The sequence below is a fragment of the Oryctolagus cuniculus genome, chromosome X (genome assembly GCF_964237555.1).
Source record: "Oryctolagus cuniculus chromosome X, mOryCun1.1, whole genome shotgun sequence".
NCBI classification, from domain to species: Eukaryota; Metazoa; Chordata; class Mammalia; order Lagomorpha; family Leporidae; genus Oryctolagus; species Oryctolagus cuniculus.
Window position 1 is genome coordinate 115,608,218 of NC_091453.1, and position 19,395 is coordinate 115,627,612.

Genomic DNA, 19,395 nt, shown 5'->3' on the forward strand with positions numbered 1-19,395 from the left:
TAAGCCTGAGGAATTTTACTTGGTTCTTCTCATGATATACAACTTAAAAGCCTTTGCTTTTTCATCATAGGAGATGTTTAAAGCTTTAAATTCCCCTCTTCTTTAGAAACAACCATATGAATATAGCTACCATCAAGATAACACCTCACACGTGGGAGCAGGATGAAGAGAAGAAGTAATAGTAGAAATCAGCTGTCAGAATGGTCATGGATGTCTTTCTAATATAAGTGGCTTTCCTTGAAGCACCATTCATTAGGTGAAATATACCTATGGAAATAACAGAGTATGGAAATTATTCTTCAGTGAGCATCTGATGTCTCCACTCTGTAGAAAGGTAAGACTCCTTCTCTAGACTGAGCAAACATTGCAACTACAGGCAGCCTTGAACAGGATGATTAAATAAATAAACACTAAAGAGACTTCCTATATGATAAACTCCTTTACAGAAGGAACAGCTAAAAGCTTTGAGTTTTCAAAGAAAATATTTATCCAGGGAGAAGTGAGAAATAGAATATATCTAACAACTGAGACAACACACAGGATACATCTCTTTACTCAGATGGAATGAGTGAGCTTTCTAATTGTTTACCATGAAAATATGATTAATCATAAAATACGTGATTTTTTAAAAGCTTGTCACTTTTTTTATTGTGGTAAAAAGCAAATCCTCTTCACATTCTAAACTGTGATGTGTATTACTTCTTAGTAGCCAGATAATTCTCATGAAAACAGCTACACGTTTTTGAAAGAGGTTGATGAGGAAAATATGGTTTAATTTACAAAACCAAACATCAGAGCCAGCATTTCTGGAAGCCATCCGTTCCAGAAAGCCAAGCACATCTGTACCGGAAGTGGCTGAGTCCCAGCAGTTTTGCCTGCTCTCTCAAGGCAACAATTGGACCACATCTCTGCTCAAGACAGCCAATGCCAGATCAATCATTTTTATCAGTTGGCATGGTGACAATAATTTCCTAAAGCCTGAATATCATATTCTAATTTAAATATAGGCACAAGCTTTCCTTGAAGCATTTAAGAAAAGCATTTAAAGTGCCCGGATTCTGTATGAAACTTGGCACATCTCCATTTGTAATTTTAAAAATGATTCTTCATGTTAGGCATGGTCCTGGGGACCTACATTTTGTTCCTTCTCCAGCACAGTTTTAGGAATGTGTTAATGAAAGGATTTGCTTGCGGATCCTGCCAGATCAGCACCCCAGGCAAGCAATCATTTACAACTCAGCTCTAGATTTTAGCATGGTGTTATCATCTTAGAGATGGCTACTTTATAGAATGCCCACCTAATAGGACCCACCTTGTCAGTCAGTGGTGCTATCACTTATGTAGTGGAGACCTTCCCCAGTTGAGGGGAAGTTACACTGGGTTGGGGGTGCAGAAGGTTTCAGAGGTTTCAGAGGAAAAAACAAAACTCCCAGAGGACACAGAGTTAATTACTCAGGTGCCAACAAACTCACATAACAATGCATCTGTGGACTCTGGAAGGTCCCAGCTGAATAAACGAAGATGTGCTGTCCTTTACAGAAAGGAGATAAAACGAAAACAAAAACAACCAAAAAAAGAAACACTCTCCCATATCTAAGGGAAAACAATAAGTGTTTTATGGAATCCCAAGGAATGTACTCCATGTCAGCTGGAGGGATATATATATATATATATATAACTCTTTTTTAATATTCATTTATTTATTTGAAAGGCAGAGTTACAGAGGCAGAGGCAGAGAGAGAGGGAGGTCTTCCACCTGTTGGGCCACTCCCCAAATGGCAACAACAGCCGGAGCTGAGCCAATCCAAAGCCAGGAGACAGGAGCTTCCCACGTGGGTGCAGGAGCCCAAGCACTTGGGCCATCTTCTCCTGCTTCCCCAGGCCATAGCAGAGAGCTGGATCAGAAGTGGAGCAGCCAGGACTTGAACCATTGCCCATGTGTGATGCCAGCACTGCAGGCGGCAGCTTTACCCACTATGCTACAGTGCCAGCTCCTATATATTACTCTTATAGCAGCTCCTTGCCGAAAGGAATGACTACCATGCTGTATTTGCAAATACACTCATGAAACAAAGATATCTTTCAGACTACCCTGTGATTTAACAGTTCTTATGGTACTGCCATTGTGTGCACAGGTAAGGATACAAGGATGCAGCCATAGCTGTCTCTGCCTTTAGTCAATCTCAGTGTTTTCCTTTATTTGGCATTTCTTGCCCCTCTCCACTTTCACCCTAGTTGAAATGTCATACTTTGATTTACACATTTTTTGTACCTGTATAGCTCTAAGCATAGTGCATGTCTTAGGTGGGCCAGCTGCAATGCTCAGTTTGAGAAACTGTTTCTTAAAACACACAGCAATGTAAAGTCATATAACATCAAATAATGCTACTCCTAATTTTTTAAATTGAATGCATTAATTATTTAATTACACAGAGGATATAATGTGTAATTCAATGAGTATTCAGTGAGTAATGACCACATCCGGTTAGCATTTTCATTGCAAACTTTTTTTCAGAATTTTTGATTAACAATAATTGTACAGTTATGCCAGTTATGCAGTACAGTATGGTTCCTTGTCATTATGTTTGGCACCTTCACGTTCCTCTCTTCTACTGAGTCATAAAATATAGAATAGTTTATCATGAGCTATAGTCCCTTCAATTGTGCTGAGCACACTAGAACATATTCTTTCTGTATTTCAGTACCCATTATCTACCCTCCCTAGGTACTACATACTTCCCTGCAAAGGATCTTTCCCTAGATTCCTATGGATAAAATAAGATAAATACACCTGTGTTCAAACTAACTCGTTTTACTCTTTTTGCTAAGAAATGTTTCAAAATATACAAAAATGGATAAAATCAGTTCGCTGAAGCCCCGTTGACCCATGACCCAACTTGAATAGTAATTCTGGTATGGCCATACTTCCTAATCTGTTTACCTCTTACCAGTCTCAGGTTGCATTACTAAAGCCAATGCCAGAATCTTGCTATTTCACCTCCCCTGTGAACTCCAGATGCCTTTTAAAAAGATACAGAAATTTTCTTAGGTAACCAGAATGTCCTTTTCATAGATGCTGAAATTAACTTTAGTTCCTCATTGTTATTCAATACCTGATTCATATTCACATTTCCCAGCTTGCCTCCAATCCATTTTTTTGGGTAGATTTTTTGCCAAAAATCCAAACATTCTATTTAATGATTGTTCTACAAGCAAGTAGAAACATTAGGTTAGCACTCTTTCCCCAAATTTTTGTCTAGAAGAACTCTTTGAGTCTACACCCCACATTCTTATACTTGGTGGGGGCTCAGTTAATATCTGTTGAATCTGGCCTTTATCTTCTTCGAGGAAAGAAATCAAAAGTGACACAAGGAAACGAAGTTTTTCCAGGGCAGCTGCTGCTTCCAGGATGGAAGCCCAAGAAAGCTGTTATTGATTTCTGCAGCCTCCTGTTCAAGTGCGGTAACGTTAGCTCCTAGTGAATATGGAAGGCGTATTGCAGAAGCCACCTTCCTGGATGTCTGTTCTCTGTTTGCTGTGTGCATCTGCAGTTAATTGAGAAGCATGCAATCATCTGGCTGACTGAAGAATCAACTAACACAAATTGAGTGGTTTTGTTGTCTCCTTTTTCATTTGATTCAGCTATAAAAAAGTTAAGTAGGTGCATTTCCCCTCCCTCCCAAAGGCGCACAGTCTCAAACACATGCCAGCTAACTGTCCTCTCCTATGACCAATTGATGTTTTGTATTCACAGCCTTGAAAAATAATCCCTTCCATGCCGAATGCTAGTTGTAATGAAGTATATTATGCTGACAGCTTGAGCCTTTGTGAAGGTATAGAACTCAGCATGTAAATAATTGTGTCTGCAATTTTAAAATTTGTTATAAAAGGTGCACGCTTCAGGATGAAGGCTATGCTTGCCAGCACCTGGCCAGCTGTGTCCAAAGGTGCAGCTCAGCCACTGTTTGGCCCAAGCTATGGCCAACTTGTGGCTGCTGTCTGTGTCTGGCACAGAATCTTGTGCAATGATTGGGAAATGGAGAGCCATTAACAACGTGTGTAGAATGAATGAACACAAGAATAAATTAATCTTAACAGAATCAAAATGTATTTTTTACCAAAAAGGAAAAACAGAATCAGACAGTCCCAGCCAAGCCCACAGGAAGCTCTGGCAGAGCTCAGTCCCCTGTGTGGTGACTCTGTGATGTTGGTTGACTCACACTGGCTAGCCACAGGGTGCAAATGAAATCCTTCATTTTCAAATGAGTATTTAATGTGTTTTCTCTCAAAAGATCTGGTCATCTCCCCCCTAGCACTCACTAATTAGTATTTTTAATTTTGCATAAGAAAGTTTTAAAAAATCACATTGAAAATAATTCTCTAGAGCCATACTAACAATATTTCAGTTATTAAAAGCATGGAATCAGGTGAAATCAGCTGGAACTGTTGGGTAGCCTCATGAACTTAGGCAGGAGTTGCTAAATGGTACACTAGCTGTCTACAACAACTCTAAAAGCATGCCTACCCTTTGACCTGGTGGTCTCACACATGGAACATTATTCCAAGGAAATAATCCAAAAGAAAAAACATAATTTTATAAGGATTTTATAGCAAAGGCAATTATAATGGGAATGAAATTGGAAATAATCCAGATGCCCAACAGTAAAGGAGGTTGGCTAAGCCAAGAATATTGTATCAACTCCATGGTGTATTGCATAGCCATTAGCACATCAAGCAGGTGGGCTGTTTCAATGTGTGGAAGTGTCTGTGGAAAGCAATATTAATTGAAAGCAGCAGAACACAAAATATTGTGTGCTCAAGTATTACAACATTGTGAAAATGTACCTGATATTCTGATAAGGGTCAGAAAAGCATTAAGAATGATGTAAACAGAGTTGTAGGTTCACTGAATTCCTCTTATGGATTGTGGATGGCTAAGAGTACAAGCAGGCTGCAGAAAGCTTGTGGAAAATAGAATTAAAAGATAAGGTATGGTGTTTGACACAATAGCTGAGACAGTGCTTTGGATGCCTACATTCCATATCAGAGTGCCTAGGTTTGAGTCTCAGCTCCACTTGTGATCCAGCTTCTTGCTAATGAACATGCTCAGAGGCAGCAGGTGGTGTTCCAAGTTTTGGATCCCTACCAGCATGTGAGAGGCCCAGATAGAATTCTGGGATCCCAGCTTCAGCCTGGCCCAGTCCTGGCTATTGTAGGCATTTGGGGTGTGGGCCACCAGATGGAAGATCAGCCTCTATCTCTGTCTCTCACTCCCTATCTCTCTACCTTTCAAATAAAATTAAAAATTAGTTAACTAGAAAATTTTAAAGGGGCTAGCATTGTGGTGTAGCAGATTAAGCCACCACCTGTGATGTCAGCATCCCATATGGGTGCTGGTTCAAGTCCAAACCCAGCTCCCTGCTAATGTACCTGGGAAAGCAGCAGAAGATGGCCCAAGTCCTTGGCCCTGCACCCATGTTGGAGACCTGGATGAAGCACCTGGATTCTGGCTTTGGCCTGGCCCAGCCCTGGCTGTTCCAGCCATTTGGGGAGTGAACCAGCAGATAGTCTCTCTTTCTCTCTCTGTCTCTCTCTCTCTCTCTCTCTAACTCTGGCTTACAAATAAATAACTAAATCTTTTTTAAAATTTTTAAAGAAAAATTATGTTAATTTTGGTACAAAAATGTTTAAATTTATGCAGTTTTTCTTAGTGTACATTTTCCATGAACTTGTTGAAGATCAAAGGCAGGGGAAGCTATACTGACTGCAAACTAGGGCTTCCATGTAAAACATTCTGTCATTCACAGATGTTTATAGATTAAGAACACCAGAGAGAAATATAAGTGGGAAATCAGAAAGACCCAGGAACATCTAAGCAATGGTCTATATTCTTAATAGAATGTCAAAATTCATTTGGAGCAAGATCCCTTCTAAATGCCTTGCAGCATTGGATCAACAATTGGAGCCATAATGACCAAGATGTGCCTCCACACTCCTACTGGGAGAGACAACTTCCCATGGCCAGCAATGTTTGTTCCTTAGCAAATCACTTTTCAAGTGATGATGTCATCATTAAGGAAAAAAATTAACATCTGCAGAATTCACCGTCATCCAATAGAAAACAGCATGCCAAAACCTTTAGAATTGATCTCTGTGCATTGGCAGTACATCCTCCTGATTCTGTGCCTTAATCACCAATGGAAATTAGAAAGCATTAGTTTGGGATTGCATTTGCAGCAATGGCCCCCTGCACTAAAGGGGGAGGACCGGGCTTGGAAAATAAGTAAAATCATTGCCTTAGGACTTAGTCCTGAGGTTCACTGCGGGATACCTGTAAAGATTTCTTTTTATCTTTTGTCCATGTTAAAATCAGCCTCCATTGTCATTGAGTTTTTTTCTCAATATTTTTTACAAATGCAATTATAATTAAAAGGTGAATATATAATATGTTTCAGGAGAAAGAACATTACATTGCTTGTGTCGGAGCATTTTAAATATTACTGAGATATCAAGACATCCAATATCAACATACAAGTTTGGAAGAAGCCAAAGGTGATGACAGATGGCCAAAATGTGTTTGACTTGAAAGTTTTCATTTATGCCACCATTTTATTGCCACAAAGGGACTCCAGCAAAATGGTGGCTGCCTATACTATATTTCTGTGAGCAGGATACATGTAAACGAGCCACTCCCTGCGAGATGGTTAATATGCTGCCTCAGCCTTAAAACAATGCTCTTCGTGAAATACACACTGACCTCTGGTATTAGTGCTGATTTTGAAGTTACAAAATCAAATATTAAGAAGCCATATTTTTCTCAAAGGAAAAAGATTTACCAGTTTAATTAAACACTGTGTCCCTTTGCATTGCACCTCCCTCTCTTCCCCCACCCCCTGCTGTTCCCTGGAGAATAGAAAGAATTCTGATATCATAAGAAACCTAGAACTCTAAGAAGCTAAAATGCTTTGACTGCATTTGTGAACACGAAATGTATTTAAAGACAAGTGACTGCGTCCAGTTTTTCCTCTTTAGCCAATGTTAGAGGTTCATGCTGTAGAATTTGCTCTTAGATTTGCTCTTAGTTGCCAAACAAGTAGTGGTTCTGTCCATTTTGTGGTTTTATTTTTAATGAGAGAATAAAGAACTAGCCAGTGATCATTCCCTTGTCCCTAAACAAAGCCATGGTTTTTATGCTCTATTTTTGTCTGTGCTTCCTCCCACACTGTCTCAGATTCTAAAGAAGTTCATCATCTTTTTGTTTTCAAATGTACCAATTGCACTTGTGTGTTTGTGTGTATGTGCCTGCTCCATGTGTGATGTGTAAGTTTTCTAGGCTATAAGATGCAGATAATATGATAATACTTCTTGGTGTGGTTCACCCTGTAGAGTTTTTATGAGAACAAAATGAGACCCAGTTCATGAAAGTGCTTTGAAAAGAGTTGAAAGCTTGCTACAATTAAGAGTGATTGCTTTCATCATCTTTTCCTTTCAGATCTAAGTAGTATTTATATCACAAGTAGAGTGTTGAACTAGATAATTTCTAAATTTTAGTAGTAATTAGCTGAAAGATAAATACTTTTCCAATGAATTAAACCAAAGTTTTTGTAAGGTTATCCATTAGATAGGTTCTCACATTTCTGAACTCATTTCTGAATTAAGTTTTGGTTTAGCTCTGTGGATCAGAGAAACAGTTTAAAAATTACTAAGGGAGGGGGCCGGCACTGTGGCGCAGCGGGTTAACACCCTGGCTTGAAGTGCTGGCATCCCATATGGGCACCAGTTCTAGTCCCAGCTGCTCCACTTCCGATCCAGCTCTCTGCTATGGCCTGGGAAAGCAGGAGAAGATGGCCCAAGTCCTTGGGCCCCTGCACCCATGTGGGAGACACGGAAGAAGCTCCTGGCTCCTGGCTTCGGACTGGCACAGCTCCGGTCGTTGTGGCCAATTGAGAAGTAAACCAGCGGCTGGAACACCTCTCTCTCTCTGCATCTCCTCTCTCTGTGTAACTCTGACTTTCAAATAAAATAAAAAATAAATCTTTTAAAAAAATTACTAAGGGAGGACCCAAGTCAGCTTAAGCAGAAGGAAGGATGGACAGCAGCATGGGCAGCAGGAAGTGGAAAATGGGCTCTTTCATTACCAATGACTTGTAGAAAAATAAACCTGGGGGAAAGGAAAGAGGCTTGGATGCCATTTTCTTTGGCAAAGGGTAATTAAATCAGTATTATCAGTATAAATCTTTATTCCAAAATCTTGTTTAAAATATTCAGAAAGTGCTTGGGGTGCCCCTTGAACTAAGGCAGTTTGTAATTAAGATCATGACCTCAAGCAGTTGCTACTGAGTTGCTAAGGAATATTAGCTACCCAAAGCTGTGTGAATCCATTCACAATCAAAATGAAATGTTAGGGCTGCCTGGGTAAGGCTTTATTCAAATACCTTAGTAAGGCTTTATTCAAAATGGCTGGCTGTGCTGTCCTGCAGGCCCATATTCAGGAATAGACTACCCTTGTGGGGAGTGTGGGAGTTTTGAAGGCACCAGATCCCTGCATCTACATTTCTTACAGGGCATGGAGGTGTTTCCTCACCTTCATACATTGAGCACTGTGTGCATTCTACATTGATCTAAATTTGCCATCTCTACACCTACTGTGGACTGCTGAAGTCACTAACTGGGCACTTGGAGGGGATATCACTTGTTGTAACTGCATTGCTTTCTCTAGATTCAGCAGTTCATACAATTTCTTTTTTTACAATCAGTCTTTATAAAAGTAAATGGAAAGTAGAAAACATTAATATAAATGACAATACTAGTGAAAAGAAGCCCAGGTCTCTTAAGTACCACACGATTGGATAAAGCTGAGAATTCATGACATGATCAAAATTAGAGACATCGATCTTAGTCTTTAGACTTCATTCATGGATATAGGTCATTGGGGGTCCAACTGTAAAGGAAAAGGACACAGAGAACTTATACAAAATGTTGGGAATGTATCATTGCAGATTGATCTGAAAGTTTCTTTTTTTTTTTTCTCTGTGTGTGCCTGTATTAGCAGGGCAGGTGTCTTGAGGTGAATGAAGCATGAGTTGTGGGTAGCCCTGAAGCTGGACTGAAAGTGCTTTTCATGTTTGTAGGGGATACAAAACTTGCCCAGATGTGGTCAATTATCTGAGGCTTAATTGCCACCTGGATGCAGGTCTTCCCCTTGTAGACGTCCACCAAGCCAGGTGGCAGAATAAGCACGTCCTACAGATGCATTTTCAACACCTCTGGCTACTCCAGGGGCAGGGCCTCCTTCTTGACCTCACACAGGCCTCTCAGCATTGAGTCTTGTTTCTACTACAGCCTGCCATTTTCCCCCTCCTCTACCAGGCTCTGTACAGTGACACCCACTGCTCATCAGACTTATCCAGCAGCTGGTCCAAGTCCAGTCCACAGTATGTGGACTTGCAGAAAGTCTGCTGCTGCTTCTGCCCCACTTGCTCCATCTTGCCAACTCCTTGGAATGGCCTGCCAGTGTCTGTGCAGCTATCTCCTGATCTGGATTCTTCAATTACATTTTTCGTTTTCTAGGAATCAAACACCCCTTACCACATATCATGTAAGACAATTTCTCACACATTTAAACATCTACATATGTTGTTAGGAATCCATTAGGCATGAATATGGAACTGATGTGGGCAGGGAGGTAGCTGGCAAGGAGAAGCCTGCAGCCGTGCCTGTTGCTGCAGCCCCACATACACCACTCAAACACTCCCACACGCATTTCAGTGTAGCTGCAAATGGCAGCTTCCACATCACCAGCTGAAAATAACCAACATGGCTGCCAGCTTCCACCCCACAATGACCATCAGCTCATTATAAGGATATTGTAATAAAATTGCCATGACTGACATACCTACTCCCATCATGCACCTAATGCCATGACACTTACGAGTTTTCAAAAAAAAAATTTTAAAAAACGATAGACTCAACTGCATAGACTGTAGCTCACTCTCTCTCTTGATGATACTGGCACTCCTTTCTGAGTGTGTGTGTGCACTTCATTTGCATGTAAATAAAAATAGTTTATCTTGTTGCAAAAATTTTTTGAAATCCATGCACCAAAGGAATCTTCAAGAAGTTCATAAAAATGCATATTATGAGAAAATTATGTGTGTATTTCATTTTCTTGCAGAAAAAAATAAACATCTTCTAATTCCATTTTCCATGAGCTTTTTAAAGTACCTGCATCTGGAAACTTTCTTCCCTCTGGTTGCCACGTTCCTCTGCATCCCCAGACTGCTCCTTCATTTTCTGATGCCAAAAATTCTGTTACTGACAATTCATTCCTGTCACTTAACTCTTTTTGTCGTAAAACTGCAATTTTTTTTTCAAAAGAAAGATCAATCGTGGGCTTTAAAACAAATCAATTCAATGTTTCTCAGCTGTTTGTTTCACAATGGCTGTGAGAGGAAAGGGAAAGGAGGAGGAGATTGGGAAAGCCTAAAGAAGCCAGGAACTTTGGATTTGTATCTTAAGTGAATGCAAGTGAACAAAATAAATAGCAAACCTCATTTACTAATATTGACAGCAAACAAGTAGTGTTTGCCTCATCTCAGCCCTATGAGGCAAGTAAATATTTCAGGCCCTTTTCTCCATGGGAAAACTGAGGCCTTGAGAAGTTGGGTAATTTGACTAATGGGTTGTACAGCTAGTAAGGAATAGATCCAGGTTTTAAACACAGCAAGTCTGACCCCCAGAGGTCACATTCATAAGTACTATATCATAAGCTGCTGGCTACACCACCTCTCATTCCCTCCGTGAGTCTTGTCTTTTGGTAGTGGAATAGTCCGTGGAGCTCCAACAATAAGCAGGTATCAATAGCATTGCAGCAGCTCTGTAGTGGATTCTCCTGGTCCATTCCATGTGGAGAGAGCCATTGCCCCCACCAGGAGCCATTGATGGGCATGTGGCCAAATTAATGGTTGGATAGCAGATTTAGATTTGCCACATCAATTTCTCTGTAAGAATCATTGCTATTTGAGTAATGGACTACAGCTTCTTAAAGCAGAAGTGTTCAGGCTCTGTAGGAAGACTGATAGAAGATACATTTTTATCAGCTGAATTACAGCTACAATTGACTAATTTGTTTGGATGAGGAAATAAGCTCATAGGTGAACTTAAGCACATCACAGAATCCTAAAACTAGATGGGATTTTTGACAGTCATCTGGTCCAGAAACCCACAAAATACTGGCATTGCCTCTAACCCTCCACCCATGCCTTGCCCAAACACCAGTAGCAAATGGGAGAATAGAAAACTCACTACCCCCAAGAGCTGTGTTTTCTTGGTGCAATTCAGTCCAGGTGAATAAGAAAGGAGTTTGTACCCATCAGAAGCTTGCCATTTGAGTGGGTGAGAAGGAGACATTTCAATACCTCTGACAGAGTCTGTCCCTGAGACATCACTGACATTCAAAGAGGAAAAATGACTTCAGATTCATCCTGGGGGGCAACAAGGAAAAGCTAAGTCAGCTAAATAGAGAGCTCACAATCCTCCTGGAGTTTACTGATTGAACAAACTGCAGAAAACTTCTGCTCTGAGTTTTTTGGGACATCTCCAGACTACTTCACACCTCTTTGGGCTCTGGATCTTTCCAGGGATGGGTCTCCTAAAGTGAACTTGACCAAAAAAATAACAGATAAAGATATTCTTGAAATCACAAAAGCCTCTGGGAGACAGCTGGGAATCCTGAGCCAGGCTAGCCAGTAGCCTGCAAGGAGACCTCTGCACTAGCATACACATGGCAGGGCTCCAAAGAGAACAGGTGCAATGCAGAAGAAAGCATCACAGGCCTGAGCAGAGAAAGGACTTAGATATCAGCCTCCTTAGCACAAATTCAGTTTTCAAAGGTCTTAACACTCCAAAGGACATGCTAGGCAATGCCTTAAATATTAGTAGTTGATACCAGTTACTGAGTACTTACTCTGTACCAGGCCCAGAGACAGGTACTTTATGTACATGATCTCCTTTCAACCCCACAACATCACTGAAAGTAGACATTATTGTTTTCTTCATTCTTCAGGCTTAGGCAGGGTAGGTAATCTGCCCAAGGCTACCACACAGTTGGTAAATGGCAGATACAGAATTCTAACCAGAATTGGAACTCAGCCTCCTCTGATGATAGAATTCAGATGCTATCCATTTTGTCATGCTACCTATCTCAATGAGGCAGACTAACATCTCTGCTTCTACAATCAACTCAAATCAATTCTATATGTTGCCCACACAGTTGCCAACTTGTTAACATTTTCACTTCTACTCAAAAACCATAAGTCACTATACTTTTAAAGTTGAAGATACCAAGGATAGTTAATGCTCCTTCAATCTGGCCACAACCTACCTTTCAGATCTATTTTCGTCTCTTGAATCATCTATCCATGCCCCAACCCTACTCTGCTCTTGAGATCCAACCATGCTGGCTCACTCAACATTATTTAAAAATGTTATACCTTATCTTGTGTTTGGAAGTCCCTTCCTTGAAGTACCCTCCTTTGTTTTATAAGGTTTTCACAGCATCTTGTGTTATTTTATCACTGCAGCAGTGTTTCTCCCACTCAAAGCAGAAACCTGTAGTAGCCCCCAAGAACCTACTGGACAAGTGCCAATCATAATCTGAGATGTAGGCATCCAAAAAGATGCTTGGGGGAAATATAAACACTCAGCCTTTAAATCTGGATTCAGAGATGCCCTTTTGCCTGGTGCCAACCAAGAATCCCACTTCAGAAGCTCACCTACTCTCTTTTTGGTGTTTTGCATCTATTTCAAACGAGAAAAACTTACCCAGTACAGGATCTCAGTATTCTCAGAACACACATTGTTACCATGTCGGTTGAAAACCAAGTGCCTACTAAAACAAAATCAAGGCCAGAAGGAGTCATAGAATGCTCTTACCTGTGATTGTGGACCAAACTTCCTTGGACAACTGTAATCACCAGTACTGAAGGCTTCTGCCATTCCTGGCATCCTGGAGCCAGAAAGCCAAGAAAAGGCTCATCAGGAAATTCAACTCACAAGGTTAGGGATCAGTAATGGGCTGTTAAAAGTAGCACCATTCAGAGGTCCCATCTGTTGTTGATATCTAGTGAAGGATTTCACTAAGCATATAGACTATATGGCCAGCCATCAGATTGACAAGTGCAAAAATAGATACTAATATTCAGAGTTGGTAAGGGACAGATAAGGGACATTCACAATGAGGGAAAGAATAAATCAGGACAGACTTTCTGGATGGCATTTTGGCAATAGATATCCTGAAAGGAAGGTGCTAGAATGGGGTTCTTAGAGCATCTTCAGGACATTCAGTTGATATGACCTAAAACCTTATTGAGGAGGGGCCAGTGCTGTGGCATAGAAAGCTAAGCCTCTGCCTGCAGTGCTGGCATCCCATATTGGTGCAAGTTCAAGTCCTGGCTGCTCCACTTCCTATCCAGCTATGCCTAGAAAAGCAGCAGAAGGTGGCCCAAGTCTTTGGGCCCCTGCACCCACATGGGAGACACAGAAGAAGCTCCTGGCTCTTGGCTTCAGATTGGCCCAGGCCATTTGTGGGGTGACCCAGCAGTTGGAAGATCTCTCTCTCTCTCTCTCTCTCTCTGCCTTTCAAATATACAAATAAATATTTTTTAAAATGTTGCCAAACTGGACTTCAAAATTTCTGTGAGCCAGTGACCGCTCTGTGCCTTTCATTCCTCCCTTTAGAAAAAAACACCTTATTGAGTATACACTCCTCTAACTTTTTTGCCAATTTTATGACTAAAGTTGTAAAGGATGACAAAACTGATTGCTGCTGAAATAACAAGGAAATAGAGACTATCAATTACCACTGATAGGGTTGAAATTTGTACATCTTTTCTGGAAGAAATTTGGAATATAATTATCAAGAGCCTTAAACATGAGTGTGGGGGGCAGCATTGTGGTAAAGCTACCACCTGTAATGCCAGAATCTCATGTGTACTACTGGTTCATGTCCCAGCTGCTCCACTTGCAATCCAGCTCTCTGCTAATGGCCTGAAATAAGCAGCAGAAGATGATCCAAGTGTTTGGAGCCCTGCCACCCATGTGGGAGACCTGGATAAGCTCCTGGCTCCTGGTTTCGGCCTGACTCAGCCTTAGTCATTGTGGTCATCTAGGGAGTGAACCAGCAAATGGAAGCATTCTCTCTCTCTCTCACTCCTTCTCTCTCTGTAACCCTGACTTTCAAATAAATAATTTAAAAAAATATGAATGTGTATGATAATCTAAAAATTCCATTCTAAGAATTTATCCAAAGGAAAAAATTTCAAGCTTATGAACAGATGTCTAGGAAAAATGTTGCTATGGATTGAAAGAGATGTGGCTCCCTAACCTATGCAAACATTTAATCTCCAAAATCTTATGTTAATGGTTAAAGGATTAAGGATGTAGGCTTGATTCAATTATGGGGATTTAGAGGTAGTCCTAGTGGGTGGTCTTTTGTAATTAGGGGCTTGCCATTGGACAATCATTCTCAATAAAAGGTTGGTTATATAAATATAGTTCATCCTAGCCTCCCTGCTTCCTGGCTTGCTAGGTGATCATGCTTCTACCATTCTCCAGGCTCACCAGATACTTAAGCCAATGGGGCCAATTGATGTAGGACTATGAACCTCCAAAACTGTAAGCTAATATAAACCTTCTGTCTCCCTAAGAACTTCCTCTCAGGTATTTTAGCTGTAGTAATAAAAATGTGATTAATATGGATTTTATTATAATTTTGCTTATATAGTAAAAAATGGAGATAACCAACAGGGACAATAAAAGAAGACTGATTAAAGAATTTATGAGTCATCTATATATATTAATATCATATATCCACAGAAAATGTTATCTTTGTCTATTTTATGGATATATAAAGATACTCACACTATATTATTAAATGAAAAAAAGTGTATACAATAGGATCCTGTTTTTCAAAATATACATTTGTCGCATGAAATTGTTAGCATAGGGCAAAACCTGGTGTAGTAGCTGGAACAGCATTTAGTTCTTGCACAGTAGGAGTAAGAAGGCAGGCTTTTAAAAATTATTTTTGCTTTTTTTTCCATTTTCAATTTTTTCAAAAATAAACATGAATTTTTAGTAAAAAGTTAAAACAGTAACTGTTTCAAAAAATAATGAAAGATCAGCCAGGATAAAGACCTGAAGTAGGAGCTGCTCTCTTTTTGTTTTAACATGCTCATCTTCAAAACAGAGAGAACCTCTAGAGTGAAGAGCGAAGAAATTACAATTTGTGCTTAAAATGGAACTTGTATTAAAATGGCTAAGAAACATAGAGGATAGGCCATTGTGTGTGTGTGTGTGTGTGTGTGTGTGTGTATACTGGCAAATGATGGTAAATGTATTACTCTGGGACATAGCCAAAAAATGTGAAAGTTAAAAGTGAGAAATTTAATGTCTAGATGCTACTGCCCACTAGATTTTAGGGCATTGTCACTTGAATCCTCTAACCTAGATTTGCTGCTTGTCTTCCACTTTAGACTGATTAGTCTTTTCACCTAGATATCTTTTTACTGAACTGACCTTTTAAGCCAAAAATCAGGAACCAGCCTTGTCACGCAGTGGATTAAGCCACCTCTTATGATGCCAGCATTCCATACCAGAGGGCCACTTTGAGTCCCAGTTGTTCTGCTTCCAATCCAACGCCCTGTTCATGCTCCTGGGAAGGCAGCAGAAGATAGCCCCATTACTTGGGTCCCTATCACCCATATGGGAGACCTAGATAGAGTTCCTGGCTCCTGGCATCAGCCTGGTGCAGCCCTGGCTATTGTGGCCATTTGGGGAGTGAACTAGTCAATGTAAGTCCTCTTCTCCCCTCCCCTCCCCTCCCCTCCCCTTCCCTCCCTTGCCTTCCATTCCCTTCCCTTCCCTCCCCTTCCCTCCCCTTCCCTTCCCTTCCCTTCATTTCCTTTCCCTTCCCTCTCTCTTTCTCTTTATTCTGCCTTCCAAATAAATAAATCTCAAAAATAAATTTAAAAGTATCAATGCCATATATTTTCTTTTTCTGAGATGATCAAAACCCTATATAAAATACTCATCTCCCCATAGCCAGAGACAAGTGTCTAGATTTAAGATACATTTTCCTATCCATGTGCAAAAAATAGAATCATTTTATGAAATAAGCAAAAAATTGTATTTACTATTTCATACCTTCCTAAGACATTCACTCTACAAAAACATGTTTTAATGTTCAATCATTACTAATAGCATGCTTGGCTTACAGAAAAGAAATAGGTTTGTTAAGTTGCTAGTGGTTTCAAATAAAACTAAAGATATAATTGGATCAAGAAGTACAGGAAAAATTAATCTCAACAAAATATCTCCTGGACTCAGTTTCTGAGCAATTGCCCTATAGTCTATAATTATGAATAAAATACCCTTTGAAAAGACCTCATCAGAATCACAGAGAAATGAGAACAATAGGGTAGGTATTACAAAAGATTGGTTCTTCTCAGATAATTGTTTTTAATAAAATGGTAAAAGTGTAGAAAACACCAGGCAACTATAATTAGGATAATAATCTATTGTTCTATGGGAATATGTACCCTGTTGTCTCTTCTATTGGAAAGCAACAAAGAAAATGAAGTAAAGGATGGCTGAATACATTTGAAGGATAGTTATATATTGAACTGTAGAGGTCATTAATTAATCTCTTCTTTATGGCAGAACCAGCCAAATAATGAAGAGTGGAGGCCATACTCTATACAGGCTGAGTGCTTCACTTTTAGAGAGACGCCCAGGATTGCTTTCAGATCTGACTATATGCATTTACCTTTTTTCTATTTATTTGTATATGTACGATGATATCCAGACGCAAGTCATCTCCTCTACATTGCTGAATTCTATTTGCTTTCAACAGTTGAGTGTGTGAACCTATGATTCTTTTCTTTAGTTGAGAGAAAATCAAGAATGGTAGATCCATAAATTTGGATCTTAATTTGATCATAGCTTTGATGGAGATATGTTTTCATAATAGCAAAACTGATGAGATACAAGACAGCTGAGTGAGAAGATGTGCTTTTCATCATCATTTTCCATATAAAAAATAAGAGGAGGGAAATCAAACTGTCTTCCCAGCTCCAGGTTTGGGAAGAAAGAAATCCCTTTGCCGCAGAGTTTCCATCCCCTGGCTGCTCTGAATCAGAGCTCAGCCAGGGCTCTCCTTGATACCTATGGAAGAGCGTATCCCTGACCACTTCAGAGAGGATGACAGTACATGTTGGGGCTGCAGGGCTGGCATGGAGGCCATGGCAAGTGAGTTTCAGGAAGAGGTCATAAGTGCTGGCGGTTGTCCCAGGACCTGGTCCTTTTACTAGCTACTATCAGTAAGAGCTAAATAAACCCTTTCATTTCAATGATCTCTCAGTCTCAAGAATTTTGATGGAGTCCTCAGAGAAACAGGTTACCCTGACTCACCTTGGGGTATAAATTCTGGCAGTTCACAGAGTGGAAGCACTAACTTTTCAAAGAGCAGAAGTATCAACCCTACTTCCCCTACCTCCATGTGAAGTTCGGTAGTTTGAGCAGAATAATTTATTTAATGTATAGTTTTTTAAAAGTATTTATTTATATATTTTTAAAGATTTATTGATTTATTTTAAAGTCAGAGTTACACAGAGAGAGAAGGAGAGGCAGAGAGAGAGAGTCTTCCACCCACTGGCTCACTCCCCAGATGGCTGCAATGGTTATAGCTGTGCCGATCCAAAACCAGGAGCCAGGAGCATCTTCTGGGTTTTCCATGTGGATGCAGGGGTCAAAGGACTTGGGCCATCTTCTACTGCTTTCCTAGGGCGTAGCAAAGAGCTGGATCGGAAGTGGAGCAGCCTGGACTCAAACTGGCATTAATATAGGATACTGGCGCTGCAGGCAGCAGCTTTACCCTCTACGCCACACAGCACTGGACCCTATTTATATATTTGTAAAACACCCATGTGGGAGACTCAGGCTGAATTCCAGACTCCTGGCTTTGGTCTAGCCCAGTAACAACTATGGAAGATATTTGGGGAGTGAGCCAGCAAATGGAACATTCTCTCTCTCTCTCTCCTCTCTCCTCTTTCCTCTCTCCTCTCTCCCCTCTCTCTCTCTCTCTCATTGTATGTGTGTGTGTGTGCGCGTGTGTGTGTGTGTGTGTCTGTTTTCCCTTTCAAATAAAATGAAAAATAAAATTTAAAAACAATAACGCTATCTTAAGCTTTTCTATGTATAATTTCATTAGCACGGCACTAGAATAGATTATTGGTCATTACAGTGTATCAGTTGCTAATGACACTGGGAAAGCTTGATAATCCAGTGTTATATGCCCTTTTCCATCTATATCTGTTGTGGAAATGGGACAGCTTTCCCTGCAGCTCTCCAACTTTTAAGCATAACTCTTTCATTCAATAAAATGTGTTTTTTAAATAAAAACAATTTTGTTTCCTAAATTAAATAAAGGGATGGAAAAAGGGACTGGGATTTATTGTCCCCAGATGTCTTATTTTTATTAGTGGTAACATTCTGAGGGAGAGTTGCATTTGTGTAATAAATATAAGGGAACATTTCAATTTCCAAATGTTAAGAAAATGAAATACATTATTAACCCTCAATTGAGCTTCAAATAAATTTTTACCACAATTTCTCAGGGGCTGCTTTGGTAAACACCAGTATTTTTGGAACTTTCTACTTCGAGTTCATTTTAGATCGAAGGATTACAGGGTGTGCACAGTTTTTGTACAGCATTCACTCAGCTCCCCCAGATCCTACCATCTTATATAACCACAAGAAATTTGTCAGAATAAAGAAATTAACATTATCACAGCACTATTAGCTAAACTGCAGTCTTCACTTAAATTTCCGCAGATTTTCCTCTGATGTCCTTTTTTTCTGTTCCAGGCTATAATCCAGGATCCCATATTACATTTATGCATCACATCTCCTTAGTCTCAATCTGTAACAATTTCTAGGTCCTTCATTTTCTTTCATAACCTTTACATTAGTTTTAAACACTAGTTTTGTAGGATCTTCTGTGGGGGAAAAAGAATTCTGTGGTTAGTTAACTTTAGAAAATGCTAGATTAACCGAAGACTACTTAGAGACTAGAAAAATATGCTAACACATTTTATGAACACACAAGAAACTGCAATCCTCAGTGTTAACTTGTGAAATACATACCTGGTTCCATTTTTTGAGAATGATTTATTTATTGGAAAGGCAGAGTGACAGAGAGAGACAGAGAGACACAGAGAGAGATATATATTCCATTTATTGGTTCACTCCCCAAATGGCTGCAACAGCTAGGGCTGGGCCAAGACAAAGCCAAGAGCCTGGAACTCCACCCAGGTCTCCAACATGGTTGGCACGAAC